Source organism: Delphinapterus leucas, unplaced genomic scaffold, assembly GCF_059928025.1.
Source record: "Delphinapterus leucas isolate spDelLeu-1000000601 "Yukka" unplaced genomic scaffold, BTC_Dleu_Yukka2 spDelLeu_asBTCV2_sq25, whole genome shotgun sequence".
Taxonomy (NCBI): Eukaryota; Metazoa; Chordata; class Mammalia; order Artiodactyla; family Monodontidae; genus Delphinapterus; species Delphinapterus leucas.
Genome location: NW_028322234.1, coordinates 645,197 through 654,483, shown reverse-complemented (window position 1 = coordinate 654,483; position 9,287 = coordinate 645,197). Strand labels below are relative to the sequence as shown.

The window sequence follows — 9,287 nt, the reverse complement described above, 5'->3', positions numbered from 1 at the left end:
CAACAACTATGGGATAGGTTCAGTGTCTGGAGGCAGCGGCCCTTCTGCAGTAACTCCCAGATCTCCACCTACATCTGGGACCCAGGTCTCCCCACAGTTCCAGCCACACCCACAGTGGCCAACGTTTATCCAGCACTTACTTTCTATGCATTTGATCCTCTCCACAACCTGATGAGGTGGGGATGCTTATCATCAACTCCAACTCCTCCTGGGTGTCTTTTCTCAGCTAGCCTGTCTGACCTGCCCCTCTACCTGTGTTTTCAATTCAGTGAATGATTCCAGCAATTGGTGTGTTCATTTTCTATTGTTGTTGTAATATATGACCACTTAGTGCCTTAAAACAATATCCTTTTATTCTCTCCCAGGTTTGCAGGTTAGAAGTCCAGGATGGCATGGCTGGGTTCCTTGATCAGTGCTTACAAAGGTAAAAGTCAAAGTTTCCAACTGCTGTGATCTCATCTGGCACTTGGGATCCTCTTCCAAGCTCATTCCTGCTGTTGGCCTGTTTCTGTTCCTTGTGGTTGTAGGATTGGGATCCTAGCTTCCTATTGGCCAGGGATCCTTCTCAGCTTCTTACAGCTGCTCTTTGGTCCTTGTAGGTGGCCTCCTCCATCTTCAGGTGCTAGGTTCAAATCTGATTCCCCTTCAGCGAACAGCAGAGGAAGCTCCTCAGGCATACTGTCCATTCCCCTGTTTTCCCACAGTTGCCTGAATGATCTTCCAAAATCATAAAACTAACCAGGTGAACCTGAACTTAAACTCCTGCTCCCCAGTAGCCTCAAGATCTAAAGAAAACTCTGTGAAGTTCATTCATTCAGATGTTTTCTGAGCACTGACTCCCTGCCAGGTACCAGTTCCACAGACAGTCTCTGTCTTCCTGGAGCTTTCTGTGTTGTGAGACGGAGGGACCCCAACAATGAACATGGCTGCGGTAAGTGCTGAGAGTGGCCATTCTATTGGGCCCTGCCACCAGGCTGTCTTCAGCCCTGCCCTCCCCCTTCCTCACCTCCAGGCTTTACCAGCACCCCCTCCCCCCAGCCATTCCACAAATCTCAGTAGGAAGCAGCTTTTTCCCAGGTCTCTTCCTAGGTTCCAGTTCTTAGAGTTCCTGATGCTTCCCAGTCATGGAACACAGCAGTAGAGTTCATTTGGAACCCCTGGGGAGGCAAGGTCTTTCTCTAGCTCCCTCTGATGCCTGGCACGGTGTTTGACACATACTAGATGCTCAGTACATTTTTTGGAATGAATGGAGAGTCCGATAGGCAATGGTGGAGACACAAACCTCCTCAGCATCTTCTCTACTCCTGATGGTCTGCGAACTCCACAGAAAATGCTGGCAGCAAAAACTCCAGCCGCTCAGAGCTCTAGCCCATGGGTGCCTACGCTGGCATCCTCTGCCCTGGCCTTAGCTGTAAATTGCAGCTGGAGCCCCAGGATGTTGCTGCTTGGGGATCAGCTATTTCAGGACCAGAGCTCACTCCATGGCACGAAGTCTGGCAGGCATGCCAGTGTCAAGTCCAAGGAGAGCAAGGGAGAAGGATGAGATTTTCTGGGCACAAGAACAGAAAATGTGCCCATCAAGCACTATGCTCAAGAATCCCGTTAAGCAGTGGGAGGCAGCTGGCACTGTGGAGACAGGGCAGGTTTTGCATGCACGTGCATGCACACAGAAACACACACACTCACATCAACACATCACCAACTTCTACCAAAACAGCAAAGAAAACAGGAGAGTCTCCAACAGAGGAGAGATTTCCCTGATTTTTGAGTGCATGCAAAGCCAATGGAAGAGGGTAGCAGATGAAGCGGGTTGGCAGAGCTGCAGCCCAGGAGAGGCTTCGGGGGTGGCGGGGGCACTGCAGAGGGAACTTGCCTTGCAGGGCACCCACAGGCCCCGGGACTGTGTGAGTGGGAGTCAGAACTGAAACAGTGGCAGCACCGGCCCGCACCACCTCCTCCTCTCTCCAGGCAGCCCCAGACAAAAAACCCATCTGGGAAAAGCACGGGCTTTCAGTAGGTGTTGGTGGCCCAAACTAGAGTCTGCCTCAGGCTGCAATTGGGGATCCAGGGCTGACAACAGACTCAGTGGCCACCCTCCCCCTCTCCCCACCACCAACTGGAGCCACAGTCCATGGCCCACAGCAGCTGCCTCGGCACAAAGTGCCCAACCATAACACAAAGTGTCCCATGGAACCGCCTCAGCTTCCCATCTGTTAAATGTCTGGATTAGGTGGTCGCTAGGGTCCCTTGGACTTCTAAAAATATCATCCTCCCCACTAATTTTATCCCTGCCAGAAATCAAATCCACATGCCACTGGCCGCCCCAGGTCACTGGCTGGGAAAGTGGGAAGGAGGGAGAGTCAGTGCTGATGCCCTACATTAACCCTAACCCTAACCCTCCTAAGGGCCAGCATTCCCAGTGTCAAATTGTGTCCCCCAAAGCTATCTGTTCAAGTGCTAATCCTTGGTACCTGTGCACATGACCTTATTTGGAAATAGGGTTTTGTAGATGTAATCAAGTAAAGATGAGCTCATTAAGGTGGACCCTAATACAATATGACTGGTGTCCTTATAAGAAGAGGAAAAATGCCATGTGACAATGGAGGCAGAGATTAGAGAGATGTGTCTACAAGCTAAGGAACACCAGGGATAGCAGTGACACCAGAAGCTAAGAGAAAGGTACAGAACAGATTCTCCCCTAGAACCTGCAGAGAAAGCACAGCCCTGCGGATACTTTGATTTTGGACTTCTAGCCTCTAGAATTATGAGACAATAAGTTTGTATTGTTTTAAGCCAAGCCAGCCCTAGGAAACTAACACACCGAGCCAGTTCCCAGGATATGCTTATTGAACAAATGAATACCTCTCCTCCCCACCCCAATCTATCATCATGAGGGAACAGAAAAGGAAGCAGGCCCACCCCTCAGATTGGAAGGGTTCAGGGCAAGAACATGGATGGAGTCCTGTTCCCTCCTCCTCTATTTCCATCTATCCGTCCCACCCTGTTCTGTATAGTGAGGGACCCACACTCTGTCCACGAACCCCCCCCCCCCACACACACCTTGGCCTCCCTTCAGGGACAGCTCTCTCTCTGAATAGCAGATCGAAGGAGAGGTCTGGGCAGGCAGTAGTAATGGACTCAGGGCTGACTGGGCAGGGAATTCCTGCACCTGGAGGATTGGGGGTGGGGGGACACACCCCCTTGATCTTGCAAATGCCTCACCCCGGCCCACTAAAGCTCAGGCCCAGAAGTGAACAGCCACACATCCAGCATGCACCTAACAGCAGCAGGGAGCGCTTTCCTGGCAGCATCTCACTCAATCCTCATTCTGTTTTAAAGGCGAAAAAACTGAAGCACAGTAAAGTTGAAGAATCTGTCCAGGGCTAAAAAGCTGATAAACTATATATCTGGGATCAAATCCTGATCTGTTTGACTCCCAGACACTTCCTTTCTCCATATAACATGCTTTTCCCTAGACCTGGTTTAATTGGTAAACTGCCAAAACCTTATAAAATAGTTTAAAAACAAACAATTAAAAAAAAAAAACAAGCCATCAAAGTAACTTAGTACTAGAGAAAGAATAGAGAGGCTGGAAATAGACCCAAACACATATTAGAATCTAGTATATCACAAAGGCATTTTAAATAAATGGATGGAAAGGGAAAGAATTCAATAAATGGCATCAGGACAATGGCAAGCCATCTGGAAGAAAGCAAAGCTGGAGCCCTGCCTTGTCGCTCACACTCGCCAGTAAAACTGATGATCAAAATTTTTCATATAAACAATAAAACCACAAAAGCACTAGAAATTTTTCCTTAAAATACAAAAAGCTTTTCCAAAGCACTAAGAGACAACTCTATAGAAAAACTGGACAAGAACAGAACAGAAAGTTCACAGAAAAAGAAACATAAATGACCTATAAAAATATGAAATGTCAGCCTCCTTCTGAACTAAAGAAATGTAAATGAAAACAGACACAACAACCTCCTCCCCCTGAAAAAAGGTTGCTAAAACCCAGTCTTTGAAAGCGATGGAGAGACACTGTTAGAACAAGTGTAAACTGCACCTCTTTAGAGGACAATTGGACCATACTGCATCCATCAAAACATAAATGTTAGGGATTTATCCCCAGAGAGACTCACAAAAGTACCAAAGATAGTGCAGAAGATTCACTGCAAACTTGCTCAAAATAGCAAAAACACTAAAACTAAAGTCCTTCAGTAGGGGCTGGTTAAATACATTATAGAAATCCATACAACATGATATGACAACACATTAAATGAATAAGATTTATCTCTATCTATGGTGAAAGTAGAAAAATTTCCCAGCTATATTGATAAGTGGAAACAAGTTGCCAGAACAATATGTTATTTAATGTACATAAACAAACAAATATATATGTATATATTTGCATATATACATGAAAACTTAATAGTGAATATCTCTGGAGAGCTTAAATCTGGGAAGAGGTGTTAGGGAGGAAGGACGTTTAACTTTTGCTTTATACTCTTGTGTACTATCTGAAAATGTTTTTAACATAAATATTATCACCTTTAAAATAATACATTTTAAATTCCAAAGCCAAAATCCTGACGCTATAGAAACCCAACTTTCTGAAGAGCCAAGCTGACTTTTCTAAGCCCTCAGCTTTACACAGTAAGGTTTCTCCCAAGCAGTTTTGTTTGAGGAAGCTTCCATCCTCTGGAATCCCACTTGATGATCCCTCTCTCCTTAGCCTCTGTTCTGAAATCTCAGGCTTCACTTTTGGGGAGATACCAACTGCCGCTAAGGCAACTGAACTTCTATTTGAACTTCAGCTCCTAGAGTAAGCATCTAGCTTGATAAATAAAAAGTCAATTAAAAACTCATCCTTAATTTAAAAATGGGCGAGTAAACATTTCTCCTAAGGTATGCAAACAGCCATTAAGCACATGAAAAGTTGCTCAGCATCATTAGCCATCAGGCAAATGCAAATCAAAACCACAGTGAGATATTACTTCACACCCACTAGGATAACTATAATGAAAAAGTCAGATAACAGCCAGTATTGATGAGAATGAGGAGAAATTGGAACACTTGTACGCTGCTGGTAGGAATGTGAAATGGTGCAGCCATTTTGGAAAACAGCCTGGGAGTTCCCCCAAAAGCTTAAGAGTTACCACGGACCCAGCAATTCTATTCTAGGTACATACCCAGAGACGAATCAAAAACATATGCCCTTATACCCTGAGAAAACCATAATTCAAAAAGAGCCATGTACCACAATGTTCATTGCAGCACTATTTACAATAGCCAGGACATGGAAGCAACCTAAGTGTCCATCGACAGATGAATGGATAAAAATGTGGCACATATATACAACGGAATATTACTCAGCCATAAAAAGAAACGAAATTGAGTTATTGGTAGTGAGGTGGATGGACCTAGAGACTGTCATAGGAGTGAAGTAAGTAAGAAAGAGAAAAACAAATACCGTATGCTAACACATATATATGGAATCTAAAAAAAAAAAAAAAGGTTCTGAGGAACCTAGGGGCAGGACACGAATAAAGACACAGACAGAGAATGGACTTGAGGACATAGGGAGGGGAAGAGTAAGCTGGGACGAAGTGAGAGAGTGGCATGGACATACATACACTACCAAATGTAAAATAAATAGCTAGTGGGAAGCAGCCGCATAACACAGGGAGATCAGCTCGGTGCTTTGGGATAGGGAGGGTGGGAGGGAGCCGCAAGAGGGAAGGGATATGGGGATATATGTATACGTATAGCTGATTCACTTTGTGATGCAGCAGAAACTAACACACAATTGTAAAGCACTTATACTCCAATAAAGATGTTAAAAAAAAAACCAAAAACATATGCTCTGAGGGCTTCCCTGGTGGCGCAGTGGTTGAGAGTCCGCCTGCCGATGCAGGGGACACGGGTTCGTGCCCCGGTCCGGGAAGATCCCACATGCCGCGGAGCGGCTGGGCCCGTGAGCCATGGCCGTTGAGCCTGCGCGTCCGGAGCTTGTGCTCCGCAACGGGAGCTTGTACTCCGCAACAGTGCGAGGCCCACATACCTCAAAAAAAAAAACCAAAAACAAACAAAAAACAAACATATGCCCTGGGACTTCCCTGGTGGCACAGTGGTTAAGAATCTGCCTGCCAATGCATGGGACATGGGTTTGACCCCTGGTCTGGGAAGATCCTACATGCCGTGGAGCAACTAAGCCCGTGCACCACAACTGCTGAGCCTGTGCTGTAGCGCCTGCGAGCCACAACTACATTTAAGTCCATGCGCCTAAAGCCCGTGCTCCGCAACAAGGGAAGCCACCGCAATGAGAAGCCTGCGTGCCGCAATGAAGAGCAGCCCCTGCTCGCCGCAATTAGAGAAAGACCACACGCAGCAGCGAAGACCCAACGCAGCCAAAAATAAATAAATAAATAAATTTAAAAAAAGTTATTTATAAAAAAAAAAAAGACAGCGGGCTAGATTTGGTGCATGGGCTGTATGTAGCTCACTGTAATTCCTTGATTGGATGGTGGTGGCGGTGCTGGTGGTGGCAGCAGCGGCTTCCCCTATCCTCACCTCCCTTTTATCATCAATACCACTATTTGGAGCCCAGTTATGGAAGGTTTTAGACACCTAAATCATTTGCTGACAACACAGAGCCATTAAAATATTTTTTAAAAATAGAAATATGATTGTTTTCAGTTTTAAAAATTTTTGAATAAGTAATATATTCACATGGTTCAAAATTATACCAAAAAGTTATACAGTGAGAAGTGTCCCTCCCACCCCTATTTCAGTTACCCATTTTACTAACCAGAAGCAACCAATGAGACCCATTTCCTACCTCGCCTTCTATAGATAGACCATATCTTGTCTATATACAAATGCTTTTCCCATTTTTATAGAAAAAGTAGCATGCTATGCGTAATATTCTGCACCTTGCTTTTTTCAGTAGGAGAGTGTTCCTATTAAATGTTTGGTGTTTCTATTAAGATAGCATTAACAAATTATTTTATCACTGTTTACGAGAGGTTTTGACATCTTCCTAATGTTGAATCTTCCTATTTGCTCAGATCTTTTATGTGCTCAATATTTCAAATTTTCTTCATCTTTATCTTGATAAGTATATTCCTAGGTGTTTTAGGTCCTTCTTTTATATCTTCTGATTGTCATTGGCATATACAAAAGCCACCATACTGACTTCTTTTATACTTTAGAATAGTGTTTTGGGCTTTGGGTTTTCCATGTTTATAATCATATTATTTGCAAATGATGATGGTTTTATCTACTCTTTTCCTGTTTTTATACCTCTAGTTTCTTTCTCTTGTCCAATTGCATTGGTTGTACCTCCAGAAAAGGTTAAATAATGATGGAAGAAGACAACTTTTTGTTGTTTCTTACTTTAATGAAAGTGCTTCTGGAAGATGGTGTTTGGGTTGTTTTTATAAATGTTTACCTTATTCTATTTTATCAAGAATGTTTACTAAAAATATGTGTTGGGTTTTATCAATTGCCCTGTTAATATATATTGATAAGACTTTTCCCCTCATTTTCTCTATTAATATGGTGCTTTATATTAGCAGAGTTCCTAATATTAAACCATCCTTGTCTTTTTGGAATAAGCCTTCCTTGTTGATTTAAAATTATTATTAATGTGCTGTTAGATTGTGTTTGCTTACACTTACTAGCATTCTTCCATCACTACCCATAACTGAACTCAGACTGGTTCTCTTGTACTGGTTGTGTCAAGCCTGATGCCTGAGATGGACAAGTGGAGGGGGATGTGGAAGACGTTGTGGGACCTGTGTGTCTGGAGCTCATGGGAAAGGGCCGGACAGAGAGATAGATTTGTGAGTCATTGCATATAGGCGGTATTTTGTGTCAAGAGACTGGATGAGATCACCCAGGAACTGAGTAGATAGAGATGAAGAGGGGAGGAGGACTGAGACTTGGGGTGCTTCAACATTTTGAGATTCAGCCTCTGACAGGGAACCAGCAAAAGAAGTGGAAAATTATTTGGCAATAAAGAGAAATGAGGTACCGATACACACTATAATATGGATGAACATTGAAAAGATTATGCTAAGTGAAAGAGGCCAGACACAAAAAGCCACATTTTATATGATTCCATTTATATAAAATGTCCAGGCAAATCTATAGAGACAAAAGCAGGTTAGTGGTTGTGGGAGCTGGAGGGAGGGTTGGGATAGGAATGGCCAGGTTAGGAGTTTCTTTTTACATGATGAAAGTGTTCCAAACTGAGATTATGGTGACCAACTCTGTGAATATGCTAAAACCATTGAATTGTACACTGTAAGTGGGTAGGTTAATTTATGATATGCCAGTTATAGCTCAACAGAAAATATGGGGGAAAAAAAGAAACTGAGAAGTGGCTAGAGTGTAGAAGGAAAATCTGGTGACTGGCATGAGGAAGCTGATCCCACCATGGGTCAGGGCTCAAAGCACCACCAGTGGGAGGCTAGTTCTCACCTTTTTGGCAAAATGCAGGAACATTAATTGGGGACAAGAGTACTTGTTGGCAACATGTTCAATTCCAGGACATCGTTCTTTATTGCTGGAAGTAGTTCTGACCTAACAGCCAAAGGGAGGGTCAATTTTAGAAGAAACACTTCCCCAGGAGGAAAAGATTTACTGGCAGGATGTGACAAGGGAAAATATGTGGGCCCTGAGCTAGAGACTAGACTAGCCTAACATAAGCTGGTGACCAGACCGACCTTGACTGGTGAGAGAGCATGAATGGAGTTGGTTCCGGAAAAGCAGAGCCGTTAGGACTGGGCCAGATGGGTAGGGGTGTCCCTGGGAGGAGGCACCGCTGAAACAGGGAGACATCAGGATTAAGATGTCAGATGTCAAAATTGATGAGATTTGAGAATTGATGGAACTCGAGGGGGAAGCTGGCCCAAGCCTCACTAGGCCAGTCTGACGTATTTGTTGAGCCCTTGTGTGTGCAAAGGGCTACTGGGGCTGGGCCTGTAACAGGTCCTCACCTGGAGGGACCAGAGCTGTGCGCATGCCCAGATCACCTCTCGGGCGTGCCGGAAGTGCTGCTGTCAGGCCCGCGGAGGGGTAGAGCTGCGAGCCAAAGGGCACTGCTGGCCGTGCGGGGGTGTCATCTTGGAGGAGACAGAATTTTGTGAGGAAGACGGGAGGCTATTCCAGGCAGAAGGAGGTTTGTGCTGCCAAAGTGATTCAGAAGTCACCAATATGGGGCTCCTGCCAGTGGAGGTAGAGATTGCTGAGGATGCTGGGAGAAGGTGACTGGTGCAGGC

At 44.7% G+C, this 9,287-nt stretch overlaps 1 protein-coding gene across 1 annotated transcript in view; it reads left to right on the top strand.

The window, feature by feature from the left end:
* RMND5B (required for meiotic nuclear division 5 homolog B) overlaps window positions 1-6,100 on the top strand; it is a 31,787-nt gene extending 25,687 nt beyond the window's left edge. The window contains exon 13 of the mRNA XM_089905045.1: window positions 366-6,100. The gene's annotated coding sequence lies outside the window, so the exon portion shown is untranslated. The remainder of the gene's footprint in view (window positions 1-365) is intronic.
* Window positions 6,101-9,287: the final 3,187 nt, after the last annotated feature.